The following is a 15,324-nucleotide window of genomic DNA, read 5'->3' as shown; positions in this document are numbered from 1 at the left end:
AAATCTACCCCTTCCTGTCCCATGCAAAAAAAACGATGAGGGTGGCATTCAGACCCTTAGTCAAATCAATCTATCTACAGTGCCTTAAAAAAGTATTCATACCCCATTGACATTTTCCATATTCTGTCATGTTACAACCAAAAACATAAATGTATTTTAATTGGGATTTTATGTGATAGACCAACACAAAGTGGCACATCATTGTGAATGAGGAGGAAAATGATAAATGTTTTTCAAAATTGTTTACAAATAAATATGTGAAAAGTGTGGCGTCCATTTTTATTCACCCCCCCCCCCCTTTACTCTGATACCTCTAACATCTAGTGGAACCAACTGCCTTCAGAAGTCACCTAATTAGTAATAGATTCCACCTGTGTGTAATTTAATATCAATATAAATACAGCTGTTTTGTGAAGCCCTCAGAGGTTTGTTAGAGAACCTTAGTGAACAAACAGCATCATGAAGGCCAAGGAACACTCTAAAAGGAAAAAGGAACAGAGGGCGCAGCTGAACTAGAGGGGGACACCCCTCAAATTGTGTCAGTTTTCTTTGTACTCTACATCCCACCATTGTTACTGGCCAGCAGATCCTGCTGCATGATGCAAATGATGGAATTTATATAATTTGCTTGATTTTATCACTCATTTGTGACTATGCATTTTTAACCTTTAATACATTAAAGTGTCGCAAAGGTAATGCGCAAGGCTGGTGCTCCCTCTGTTCCTTTAATCCTTTTAGTGTTTTTTCTGGGTTCCCCCTGACCTGTTGAGAGTGGCAACACAGCTAATGTGGTGGCTTGATTAGTAAAGATCCACTTTTCCAATCAACCGCACAGCAACCTCTTGAGTGCCGGAGTACTCGTTTTCTCTTCATATAGGCCAAGGAACACACCAGACAGGTCAGGGATAAAGTTGTGGATAAGTTTAAAGCAGTGTTATGTTATAAAAAAATATCCCAAGCTTTGAACATCTCACAGAGCTCTGTTCAATCCATCATCCGAAAATGGAAAGAGTATGGCACAACTGCAAACCTACCAAGACATGGCCGTCCACCTAAACTGACAGGCCGGGCAAGGAGAGCATTAATCAGAGAAGCAACCAAGAGGCCCATGGTAACTCTGGAGGAGCTGCAGAGATCCACAGCTCAGGTGGGAGAATGTGTCCACAGGACAACTATTAGTCATGCTCTCCACAAATTTGTCCTTTATGGAAGAGTGATGAGAAGAAAGCCATTGTTGAAAGAAAGCTATAAGAAGTCCCGTTTGCAATCTGCAAGAAGCCATGTGGAGGACACAGCAAACATGTGGAAGAAGGTGCTCTGGTCAGAGGAGACCAAAATTGAACTTTTTGGCCTAAAAGCAAAACGCTATGTCTGGCGGAAAACTAACACTGCATATCACCCTGAACACATCATCCCCATCGTGAAACATGGTGGTGGCAGCATCATGTTGTGGGGATGCTTTTCTTCAGCAGGGACAGGGAAGCTGGTCAGAGTTGATGGGAAGATGGATAGAGCCAAATACAGGACAATCTAACAAGAAAAACTGTAATGCCCCGTACACACGATCGGACATTCCGACAACAAAACCATGGATTTTTTTCCGAAGGACGTTGGCTCAAACTTGTCTTGCATACACACGGTCACACAAATGTTTCGGAAATTCCGAACGTCAAGAACGCAGTGACATACAACACATACGACGAGCCGAGAAAAATGAAGTTCAAAAGCCAGTGCGGCTCTTCTGCTTGATTCCGAGCATGCGTGGACTTTTGTGTGTCGGACTTGTGTACACACACTGGGAATTTCCGACAACAAGTTTTGTTGTAGGAAAATTTGAGAACCTGTTATCAAACATTTGTTGGCGGAAAGTCCGACAGCAAATGTTCTATGGACCATACACACGGTTGGATTTTCCGACAACAGGCTCACATCGAACATTCCCTGTCGGAAATTCCGACCGTGTGTATGCGGCATTAGAGTCTGCAAAAGACTTGAGACTGGGGCGGAGGTTCACCTTCCAGCAGGAGAAAGACCCTAAACATACAGCCAGAGCTACAATGGAATGGTTTAGATCAGGGGTCCTCAAACTTTTTAACTTTTCACAGAATCCCCCCATCACAGATCCCCCCCATCACAGACTTCTCTCTATCACAGATCCCCCCATAACAGACTCCTCTCCACCACAGTGCCCCCCATCCCAGACTCCTCTCCATCACAGTGCCCCCCATCACAGACTCCTCTACATCACAGTGCCCCCCCCATCATAGACTCCTCTCCATCACAGATCCCCCCATCACAGACTCCTCTCCATCACAGATCCCCCCAATCACAGATCCCCCATCACAGACTCCCCTCATCACAGACTTCCCCTATCACAGACTCCCCTCATCACAGACTTCCCCTATCACAGACTTCTCTCATCACAGACTCCCCCCAAGATAGACTCCCCCATTACAGAGCCCCCATCACAGACTCCCCCAAAAAAAGAGCCCCCATCACAGACTCCCTCCATCACAGAGCCCCCCCCATCACAGAGCCCCCCATCACTGACTTCCCTCATCACAGACTCCCCCCATCACAGAGCCCCCCATCACTGACTTTCCTCATCACAGATCCCCCCATCACAGACACCTCCCATCACAGATCCCCCCTATCACAGATCCCCCCATTACAGACTCCCCTCATCACAGACTCCCCCCAAGATAGACTCCCCCATTACAGAGCCCCCATCACAGACTCCCCCCAAGACAGAGCCCCCATCACAGACTCCCCCCATCACAGAGCCCCCCATCACTGACTTCCCTCATCACAGACTCCCCCCATCACAGAGCCCCCCCATCACTGACTTTCCTCATCACAGATCCCCTATCACAGACACCTCCCATCACAGACACCTCCCATCACAGATCCCCCCTATCACAGATCCCCCCATTACAGACTCCTCCCATTACAGACTCCTCCCATTACAGACTCCTCCCATTACAGACTCCTCCCATTACAGACTCCTCCCATTACAGACTCCTCCCATTACAGACTCCTCCCATTACAGACCCCTCCCATTACAGACTCCTCCCATTACAGACTCCTCCCATTACAGACTCCTCCCATTACAGACTCCCCTTATCACAGACTCCACCCCAAGACAGACTCCCCCATCACGGAGCCCCCATCACAGAATCCCCCCATCACAGACTCCACCCACCACAGAGCCCCCCATCACCAACTTCCCTCATCACAGAGCCCCCCATCACCGACTTCACTCATCACAGATCCCCCCATCACAGATCCCCCATTACAGACTCCCCCCATCACAGATCCCCCCAATCACAAAGCCCCCCATTACACAGAACCCGCAATCACAAAGCCCCCCATCATAGATCCCCCATCACAGACTGCCCTCATCACAGATCCCCAAATCATAGAGCCCCCCATCACAGATCCCTCCAGCGGTATTACACTTCCCCTTCCATGAGATCGCAGCACTCCCCCACGAGGAGTGCATTATGTGCAAAGTTCAGGGATGTACAGAGTGCAGTTTCAGTGGTGCCTTATGCACGGAGTGCAGAGTTCAGGGGTGCGCTACATACACAGTGCAGTTTCAGGGATGCCCCATGCACAGAATGCAGAGTTCAGGGGTGTGCTGTGTACAGAGTGCAGGGTTGAGGAGTGCACTACATACAAAGTGTAGGGTTTAGGGTGTGCAGAATTCAGCTCTCTTTCACAGGCTGTCCAGATTTCACTACCACCCCTCCTTAGCTCTGACCCCTGCACCACTCTCACCCTTTCCCCACCTCTACACACTTCTGCCTCCACAGTCCTCATCCCTCTCCCCCCCAAAAAGCTTCCTCGCATCTCACTTACCCAGCCTGTCTCTAGTACCTCCTTCCGCTCTCTCCTCTTGCAGGGAGTTCATTAGTTGGCATCTTTGCACCTTGGCATAGTTAGGGATCACAGTGCAGCTTACCACGTGATGCCCTATCCCACACTGCATCTCCCCGCCATGAGTGCAGGGCAGGCATCTGTGAGGAAAGCTGTCCTTGTAAACATGGAAAGCTTCTGTGCTTTCCAGGGCGAGAGCCAGAGGAGGCAGAACTCTGTCCTTCCACTGTCAGCAAAGAAGTAATAAGCCCAGGTGCATAGTTATGCACAGACGGAAAATTCCTGTTAGCCAAAGCAACAGACGAAGAATTCCTGTTAGCCAAAACCACAGGACCTTGTCTTATGGTCTACAGCATTCTGCTACCTGCAACCTGTTCCTGTGTTTGATCTCTAGATGCCATTCTGATACGTCTGACCACACTTGTACTCTGCCTGAACCAACCCCTGGCTTACTCTTTGACCACTTCTCTGCCTGGATCCCTCTGTCTGTTTACCATTGCCAACTCCAGCCTGAACCCGACTACTCTGCTGCCTGCTGCTCTGTTCCTGACGTGCCTGCTAGTGACCAACCCAGGTTGCCTAACCCTGCCCTGTGTCCAGCCTTTGGTGGCCAACCTTATTCCTGCTGTCTGTTAAGTACCTGCAGTCTGCCACCTGCCAAGTGCCTGCTGCCTGTGACCTGCCAGCCCATTAGTGCCTGCTAACTGTTCACCAGCCTGCTGTGCCTGTTGCCCTGCGTCACGATCCAATCTGGATCCAAGTACTCACAGACCTCTCTTCTGCAGTTATCATCTGAACTACCAGGCACTTGTACCACTTCAGGCTCCTGGCCTCCTGTTTACCTGACCAGGGGTACCAAGCTGGAGGTGTAAGAGATCGCCTTCCTCTCCACGTCAGGCTCCATTTCCAGGTACATGACAGCCACGTTTTGGCTGCAAAATAGCCCTGGGTGCAAGGGCCAAATGAAATGGCCTGGTGGGCCGGATTCAGCAGGCGGGCCTTGTGTTTGACACATACACTCTAAAAGAAGTTTATTCTTACAGTGCCTTGAAAAAGTATTCATACCGTTAAACTTTCCCACATTTTGTCATGTTGCAACCAAAAACGTAAATGTATTTTATTTTGATTTTATGTAAAAAAACAAATACAAAGTGGCACATAATTGTGAAGTGGAAGGAAAATGATAAATGGTTTGCAATTTTTTTTACAAATAAATATGTGAAAAGTGTGGTGTGCATTTGTATAGCGCCCCCCGGAGTCAATACTTTGTAGAACCATCTTTCACTGCAATTACAGCTTTAAGTCTTTTTGGGGATGTCTTTACCAGCTTTGACTGGGCCATTCTAACACATGAATATGCTTTGATCTAAACTATTCCATTGTAGCTCTGGCTGTATGTTTAGGGTCGTTGTCCTGCTGGAAGGTGAACCTCCACCCCAGTCTGAAGTCTTTGAAGAATCTAACATCTAAGATTGCCTTATATTTGGCTCCATCCGTCTTCCTATCAACTCTAACCAGCTTCCCTGTATCTGCTGAAGAAAAGCATCCCCACAACATATCACTGCCACCACTAGGGGTACACCAAATGGAAATTTTGGTGCTGAAACCAAAAATGCAGGATGCAGTTTGCCGAAAACTGAAACCGAAAATGACAGGTTTTAAAAAAATATTGATATTTTTATATATAAAATTGTATTATAATTGACTTTTTAATTAATATTAATTTAAATGAATATGAATTTATCGTTGACCTTTCTTGCACTAAAGGCGCCAATGATGGCTAAGAAAAAGGCAGTCTGCAGTCTAACCATCTCTTGTATCATGTCCTCAGTCTCTAACCATCTCCTGCATCATGTCCTCAGTCTCTAACCATCTCCTGCATCATGTCCTCAGTCTCTAACCATCTCCTGCATCATGTCCTCAGTCTCTAACCATCTCCTGCATCATGTCCTCAGTCTCTAACCATCTCCTGTATCATGTCCTCAGTCTCTAACCATTTCTTGTACCTCGCCAGTGCCTGTCAGATGCAGCCTACCTGTGCCTATCAGATGCAGCCTCACCAGTGCCTATCAGATGCAGCCTACCAGCGCCTATCAGGTGCAGCCTTGCCAGTGCCTGTCAGATGCAGCCTTGTCAGTGCCTGTCAGAAACAGCCTACCTGTGCCGGTCAGATGCAGCCTCACTAGTGCCTGTCAAATGCAGCCTTGCCAGTGCCTGTCAGATGCAGCTTCGCCAGTGCCTGTCAGATGCAGTCTACCTGTGCCTATCAGAAGCAGCCTACCTGTGCCTGTCAGATGCAGCCTCATCAGTGCCTATCAGATGCAGCTTCACTAGTGCCTGTCAGATGCAGCCTCACCAGTGCCTGTCAAATGCAGCCTTGCCAGTGCCTGTCAGATGCAGTCTCGCCAGTGCCTGTCAGATGCAGCCTCGCCAGTGCCTGTCAGATGCAGCCTATCTGTGCCTATCAGATGCAGCCTCACCAGTGCCTATCTGATGCAGCCTACCAGCGCCTATCAGGTGCAGCCTTGCCAGTGCCTGTCAGATGCAGCCTTGTCAGTGCCTGTCAGAAGCAGCCTACCTGTGCCTGTCAGATGCAGCCTAACAGTGCCTGTCATTAAACAGTGATCTGTGAGATGTTCAAAGCTTGGGATTTTTTTTTAAAACCTAACTCTGCTTTAAACTTCTCCACAACTTTATTCCTGACCTGTCTAGTGTGTTCCTTGGCCTTCATGATGCTGTTTGTCCACTAAGGTTCTCTAACAAACCTCTAAGGGCTTCACAGAACAGCTGTATTTATACTGAGATTAAATTATACACAGGTGGACTTTATTTACTAATTAGGTGACTTCTGAAGGCAATTGGTTCCACTAGATTTTAGTTAGGGGTATCAGAGTAAAGGGGGCTGAATACAAATGCACGCCACACTTTTCACATTTTTTTTGTAAAAAAAAAAATTGAAAACCATTTATCATTTTCCTTCCACTTCACAATTATGTGCCACTTTGTGTTGGTCTATCACATAAAATCGCAATAAAATACATTTACGTTTTTGGTTGTAACATGACAAAATGTGGAACATTTCAAGGGGTGTGAATACTTTTTCAAGGCACTACATCTGTTCTGCCACCTCTTTATTCAGTCTTTGCTCGCTTGGAAAACAAATCCTCCAGCAGAATTCTAACCTCCAACACACTTTCTGGAGTGCCAGACGCCCAAGTACTCTGCTACCTGCTATGGTGCCATCCGCCAGACCAGTATTTCTCAACTCCAGTCAAAAGGCACCCCAACAGGTCATGTTTTCAGGATTTCCCTCAGACGAAACAGCTGTGGTAATTACTAAGGCAGTGAAACTGATCAAATCACCTGTGCAAAATAATGGGAGGCCTGAAAACATGACCTGTTGGGGCGTCTTGAGGACTGGAATTGAAAAACACTGCGCCAGACCCTACTTTACTACAAGAACCACAGAATATGGTGGTGGTGGTGGTGGGGGGTATAGACTTTCAGAACACTCAAAACTATATTGAGAGTGGAGATTTTGCTGATGGGTGCACATGAATGAGTGGCAGAAAAGGTGAAGTATAAATAGTCTTCTTTTGCAGGGTTTTTAATAAGGCAAAAGAGTTGCTTTAACCGCATGTGAACCTGGATACAGACTGCATATTTCTCATTTTTGTATTTCCTTCCACTGCAAATTTTAAGGCTCCTGCAGCTTTAGTGCATATTCTATATAAAAGGGGCCTAACAGACACACCTTCTCTGTATCTCTATAAAGGACATATCCATAGTAGGCCTTCTAGAAGTACTTGTTATGTTCAGAGAGGAAAGAATGCAAACTGCTTTATTCTATACAGAATGTCATGTAGTATATAAAGAGGGGAGACAATTTAAAACAAAAGGCCCCACGTTCTCATACTTCTAGGGAAAGTTGACTCTCTGCAGCCCTGGCGGTTACGCCCTAGCCTTACATGTTTATATGGTAAAGAACATGTCATATATGAGGGTCCATAAATCTCGTTACCACCCTCATCCCTCTCTGTCCCATTATACCTCATTTCTTCAACCTCCTTCCAATTGTCCCCGCTGTCCTCACTATTCATTTCCATTTTATTCTCTGTAGTAAATCCATCATGTCACAAGATTTATGGATTGTATTATTGGTCATGCCACAGGCTGTGCCACTCATTACCATCCTCAGGGAATTCAGCAGACCTCCTTTGGGAGCCAAAGTAAATTTCACACATGGATGAAATATCTCCTTCCCCTGCGTCACAGCATGAGGAACGACATTCTCTTCTCTAGGCTGAATTTCCTATAGCGCAGTTTATATTATAAATTGTAATTAAAGGCAACATATAGACTTTTTTATTGTTTTTAAAGATATACAGCACATGTAATCATCTTAAAGTGTAACTCCATGTTTAATGTCCCCGTAAATAGTTTGTCTGGGCCAAGTTTGCTCAAACTATTGACTCCTGTCAAGTTGTAATTGCTGTCTGTGTCCACTTCCGGCCAAAGACACAAAACCTGAAAAGAACACCGGCCGAAGATAGAATTGCCGGGGGAGCTGTGACAGTGCTGAGCTGGAGGGCTCCGTTTGCAGACTGTCATAATGTGCTAGGATGTGGTGCATACTAGTACATTATGGCTTAAAGTAATAATAAAGGCTCAGAATTAAAAAAAAAATACTTACCTGCTGTAATGGTTTTGCACAGAGCAGCCCTGATCCTCCTCTTCTTGGGTCCCCCGCCTGTGCTTCTGACTCACACAGAAGACCCACAGAGCAAGGCTCAGCCCCACCCCCTCCTCATTGGCTGTGATTGACAGCAGAGAACGCCAATGGCTCCCGCTGCTGTTTCTGAGCCAATGAGGAGGCAGAGAGCTGGGACAAGACAACAACGGAAAATTCCCAGCTCAATTTACTAGCCAGCCTGTAACAAAACTGCACACATTTACAAATACATGCGTAAGCTGCAGAGGCCATGTCACGGCACCCCAGTATTATCTGCAGTCCTAACTCTATAGATTTTGAAAAACTCCATACTAGGAGCACATATATAATAATGGATAGATTGAGGGCAAGTATACCTGGAGGGGGCCCACCCCTCCTTAAAGGCATATGGGTGCACCTGACACCCAGCAAATAGCACAATGGCAGTGAAGGCGTCCAGTGCGCCCCCTCACCAAATAACCAACGGTACAAATAGCAACTGCCCCAACCTATAACTGGCCTTAACAGCAAAAGCACATGTAAGGGCAACTCATGTCAAATAACAACAAAGAAAAATATTTTTTGAAGGGGCACGTTGGACATAGTATCTGCCATTGTGCTATTCCCTTGGTGTCTAGTGCGCCCCTGTGTCTTTAAGGAGGGGGTGGGCTCCCTTCAGGCATACCTGCCCTCAATCTATCCATTATTATATACAGTATCTCACAAAAGTGAGTACACTCACATTTTTGTAAATATTTTATTACGTCTTTTCATGTGACGACACTGAAGAAATGACACTTTGCTGCAATGTAAAGTAGTGAGTGTACAGCTTGTATAACAGTGTAAATTTGCTGTTCCCTCAAAAGAACTCAACACCCAGCCATTAATGTCTAAACCAGTGTTTCTCAACTCCAGTCCTCAAGGCGCCCCAACAGGTCATGCTTTCAAGCTTTCCATTATTTTGCACAGGTGATTTTGATCAGTTTCAGTGCCTTAGTAATTACCACAGCTGTTTCATCTGAGGGAAATCCTGAAAACATGACCTGTTGGGGCGCCTTGAGGACTGGAGTTGAGAAACACTGGTCTAAACTGCTGGCAACAAAAGTGAGTACACCCCTAAGTTAAAATGTCCAAATTGGGCCCAAAGTATCAATATTTTGTGTGGCCACCATTATTTTCCAGCACTGCCTTAACCCTCTTGGGCATGGAGTTCACCAGAGCTTCACAGGTTGCCACCTGAGTCCTCTTCCACTCCTCCATGATGACATCACAGAGCTGGTGGATGTTAGAGACCTTGTGCTCCTCCACCTTCCGTTTGAGGATGCCCCACAGATGCTCATATATTTTATATAGATGCATTACACACAGAGTGATATATTTCAAACATTTATTTCTTAAAATTTTGATGAATATGGCTTACAGCTAGCAAAAATCCAAAATTCAGTATCTCAGAAAATTTGATTATTACATAAGACTAGGGATGAGCCCGAAATTCGAGCACCCACGGAACGCCCCATAATTGTTAATGCACTGCGAGATTGCAGTACATTGATGGCTGCTGATTGGCCAAAGCATGCACCTGACCTGCATGCTTTGGCCAATCACAGCGCGCTTTGCTGTGAGAGCCAAAGTCCACGCCCCACACTATTTAAGGCTGCTTACATAGTGGCCATACGTAGTGTAATGAATGAGAGCAGCAAAATGACATTTCTAAAGGAAAAAATGTAATTTAAATATGCTCGCAGCTGTAATGTATTGTCGGATCCCGGCAATATACATAAAAATCATTGAAAAGAAAAAACGGCATGAGTCCCCCCCCCTTCCAGTTCATTACCAGGCCCTTCAGGTCTGGTATGGATTTTAAGGGGAACCCTGCGCCAAAATAAAAATGGCGTGGGGATCCCCCCCGACATCCATACCAGACCCTTATCCGAGCATGCAACCTGGCAGGCCGCAGGAAAGGGGGGGCGAGAGAGCGCCCCCCCTCCTGAACCGTACCAGGCCACATGCCCTCAACATTGGGAGGGGGCTTTGGGGTCTCTTCCCCAAAACCCTTGCGGTGGTTGTGGGGGTCTGCAGGCGGGGGGCTTATCGTAATCTGAAATCAGAATGGGGTGGGGCACCCGTACATCACCGGGTGGCCCCGCCCTAAGCTATATAACAGCTGTCATTGCAAAAAGGCTGCAGTCGGCGGGTCACCTCCCATGGAGGTGGAGTTTTTCCTTTTTTTTTTTCGGTCGGCGCTGTGATTGAAGATGGATTTACATTGCGGGACACTTTTTTTTTTAATAAAGGAATTATCAAAAACTGTCTGCTGTCATTTTAACTTTTTTGACACATTTTTTGGTGAATGGGTAAGGGATACGGGGGCTTGTTAATGGGGGCTTCCAGATTCCGATAAGCCCCCCACCCGCAGACCCCTGCAACCACTGGGCAAGGGTTGTGGGGAAGAGGCCCTTGTCCCCATCAACATGGGAACAGGGTGTTTTGGGGGGGGACCCAGAGCACCTTCCCCATGTTGAGGGCATGTGGCCTGGTACGGTTCAGGAGGGGGGGCGCTCTATCGTCCCACCCCTTTTCCTGTGGCCTGTCAGGTTGCATGCTCAGATAAGGGTCTGGTATCGATTTTGGGGGGAACCCCATGCCATTTTTTTTTCAAATTTTGGCACGGGTTCCCCTTAATATTCATACCAGACCCGAAGGGCCTGGTAATGGACTGGGGGGGCCCACGCCGTTTTTTCAAAGATTTTTTATCTATATTGCCGGGATCTGACAATACACATACAGATTTAAATGACATTTTTTCCTTTAGAAATGTCATTTTGCTGTGGTACTGTTATAAACCTGGGAAAGATGTGCTATGTTACAGTCAGACTAAGGACACCCCCCAGGATCGATATTTAAAGGAATACTTCATTTTTATAGTTTCATTTTAAGCATTATTAAAATCACTGCTCCTGGAAAAACGGCGTTTTTTAAAAACTTTTTTTTGCATTGTTACATGTCCCCTGGGGCAGGACCCGGGTCCCCAAACATTTTTTATGGCAATAACTTGCATATAAGTCTTAAAAATTAGCACTTTTGATTTTTCACATCCCATAGACTTTAACGGTGTTTGTATGTTCGCACACATTTTTTGCCTGTTCGCATGTTCTGCTGTGAACCGAACCAGTGTGGTGTTCGGCTCATCCCTACATAAGACCAATAAAAAAAAAGGATTTTTAATACAGAAATGTTGGCTTACCGAAAAGTATGTCCATGTACAGTATAGTATGCACTCAATACAGGGCCTCCTTTTGCAAGACTGCATCAATGCGGATTGGCATGGAGGCGATCAGCCTGTGGCACTGCTGAGGTTTTATGGAAGCCCAGGTTGCTATGATAGCGGCCTTCAGCTCATCTGCATTGTTGGGTCTGGTGTATCTCATCTTCCTCTTGACAATACCCCAAAGGGTCTCTATGGGGTTTAGATCAGGCGAGTTTGCTGGCCAATCAAGCACAGTGATACCATTGTATCACTAAGTGATCAATAAACCAGGTATTGGTACTTTTGGCAGTGTGGGCAGGTGCCAAGTCCTGCTGGAAAATTAAATGAGCATCTCCATAAGAGCCCTTTAACACTGGGGCGGTGCGGGCGCCGGCGGTAAAACGGCGCTATTTTTAGCACCACTTTACTGTTGTCTTAGCGGAGGTATTCGGCCGCTAGCGGGGCAGTTTTACCCCCCCTGCTACCGGCCGAGAAAGGGTTAAAACCACTGCAAAGCGTTGCTGCAGCAGCGCTATGCCGGCGGTATAGCCGGGCTGCCCCATTCATTTAAAATGGGCAGGAGCGGTGGAGGAGCGGTATACACACCGTTCCTTCACCACTCCAAAGATGCTGCTAGCAGAACTTTTTTTTTTTTACCGTCCTGCCAGCGCACCGCTCCAGTGTGAAAGCCCTCGGGCTTTCACAATGGAGTGTGAGGAGTGGCTCTTTCAGGGCATATTTTTAGCGCTGTAGCGCCTGCAAAGCGCCCCAGTGTGAAAGGGGTCTAAAGCTGGTCAGCAGAGGGAAACATGAAGTGCTCTAGAACTTCCTGGTAGAGGGCTGCGCTGACTGTGGACCTGATAAAACAAAGTGGACCAACATCGGCAGATGACATGGCTCCCCAAATCATCACTGACTGTAGAAACTTCACACTGGACCTCATGCAACTTGGATTCTGTACCTCTCCACTCTTCCTCCAGACTCTGGGACCTTGATTTCCAAATGAATGGCAACATTTTCCACAGTCCGTGATGATTTAGGGAGGCATGTCATCTGCTGGTGTTGGTCCACTGTAATCTTTTTCATATACGTAGCATGTCAATTAAAAAAACAGTTTTGAATACCCCAGTTGGCAAAATAAGACAAACAGCAAAGAGAAAAAATGTAATTTACTGTTCCAAACAGAATACATTTGATTTTAATTTTAAAAAGTAATCACAAAACAGCTTACATTCTTTTTTAAATCAGGCATACTGGACCCTGTGAGGATCAAAGGGATACCTGCAAGAGGAGCAATTTACATAGTTATTATTGTCATGACTAGGAAATGAAAACAGTTCTCCCTAACGTAACAAATAGTTTCTATCGCTTGCAGGGTTTCACAAAAATAATTTCTTACCGAAAATTAAATACCTACATTTACAGTACAATGTACTGTTAATAATCATTAATTAATACAACCCATGTAACTTTTGGTTTTCAGACACTTGAGATGAGGTCTGGAGAAGATTCTTTTACTCCGGTAGCTATCACATATCAATGCCTATAATATCTAGGCTGTCCATTATGATTAAGTTGGAACTCCAGCTTGCTCCGTTTCCTTTAAGCACTGCCACATTATTTTGTTTTCATTTTTTTTTATATATATACACCATACTGTGAAAAAGTTTTAGGCAGGTGTGAAAAAATGCTGTAAATGAAGAATGCTTTCAGAAATAGAAGTGTTAATAGTTTATTTTTTATCAATTGAGAAAATAGAAAGTAAATGAACAAAAGAGAAATCCAAATCAAATCAATATTTGGTATGACCACCCTTTGCCTTCAAGACAGCATTTTGAAGGAACTGGGCAGGTAGGTTGTGGATGTGCACCCGGAAGAGCCGGAAGCTTTCATAGGCAACATAACAGCACCGGACCCAAGCCGTGGCTGCAGAGAGGAGGATTCCAGCATCTCAACACTGGATCCGCTGGCTAGGTGAGTATCCTTACTCCACAGGAAATAGTAAAAGGTAAGCAGGGGGAAAAAAAATGGAGGGAGGGGAAAGGCTGAAGTTCCTCTTTAACCCCTTGATGCCAACGTAACACAAATATGCGGCCTCACTGCACTGGGTTTTTTGCTGTGGGGCCGTATGTTTGCGTATTTACCTTTGTGCTGGGAGTGCCCCCGCACAGCATGCTTCCAGCACAGAGACTGGGGTCTCACCAAGGGCCCCTGGCCCCAAAATAACGGTCAGGACCTGGAACTCCCGATTCCGGGTCACCTGATCGTTGTGGTAGCTTCTGATTGGCTACCAAAGTGATCAGTCACTGTGAAGCCCCCCCCCTGTGTTTCTCTCTCTGTAAGACCTCTTTCAAGCTGGGGCCGAGGCTGCGTTAGCGCTAAAGCGCCACTCATTTTAGCGACGCTTTAGTGCTTTTTAAGCAGCACTTTTTCGGCCGCTAGTGGGGTGCTTTTAACCCCAAATTGGGGTTTTGGATCAATGGGCAGAGCACTTTTGGAGCGCTAAATACAGCGCTCCCAAACCGCCCCAAAGATGCTGCTTGCAGGACTTTTCGGAACGTCCCGCAAGTGCACCGCCCCAGTGTGAAAAGTCACACTTGAATAAATGGGTGTCAGTGTGTTTTAAGTAGGACAAAAAAACAAAAATAAAACAAAATGCTTACTATTGTTTCTGGGCTGTACTATGGGTACAAACAACAAATAACATACACATATGTGGTATCACGATTGTAAGAAGCAGGAAAATTCATTTTGGGCTGCTTTTTGGTGGTAGGTTATGGTAGTAACAAGAAAATACAGCCAAATAAAAAAAAAAGATTTTTATTTACTATTTTGGGGCAGTTTTCCTTTGATAATAAAAATAAAAATCAGGAGATATTCATAACCATTTACCACCAAATAAAATCCCAATTTGTCCTGAACAAAATGCGGTATAATTCACCTGGATGTACAAAGTAGTTGTGATGATATGTACGGTTTTACTAACACATATCAAAGTTGCAAAATTGTGCTTAGGCATTAATATTTGTTTTACCCCTAGGCGTGCAGGGGTTAATCTTTGAGACAAAAAAAAAAAAATGGCAGCTCATCAGAAAGGGTTAATCTGCTGAATAAGCATATCTCACACACAAAGCATTAATAAACTTGAATTACAAAGGAGAAGGATCCAACATTTCTTATCCATAGAGATTACATTGCACAGGCTGATCCTAGACAAACAAAAGCCAATCTTCACTTTTACTACTTAATGACCTATCACTATAATAAATGGCCCGACCTTTGTGATGTCACATGTGACATCAGTGATCAGTGAATGTTACCCGGGAAATTCATCACTGTCACCGGGGAGAGGAAATGGGACAAACTTTGGATAAGCTGATAAAAAGCCAATGTAAACACAGCTTTTCTGCAGCAATTTCATGGCCGTTTTCTAAAGCAGATTTAGAAGAGCAGCAGAAACTGTATTTGCTGCTGCCAAAGGCACACA

This window comes from Aquarana catesbeiana, linkage group LG10 (genome assembly GCF_042186555.1).
Source record: "Aquarana catesbeiana isolate 2022-GZ linkage group LG10, ASM4218655v1, whole genome shotgun sequence".
NCBI lineage: Eukaryota > Metazoa > Chordata > Amphibia > Anura > Ranidae > Aquarana > Aquarana catesbeiana.
This window is presented reverse-complemented; position numbering follows the sequence as displayed.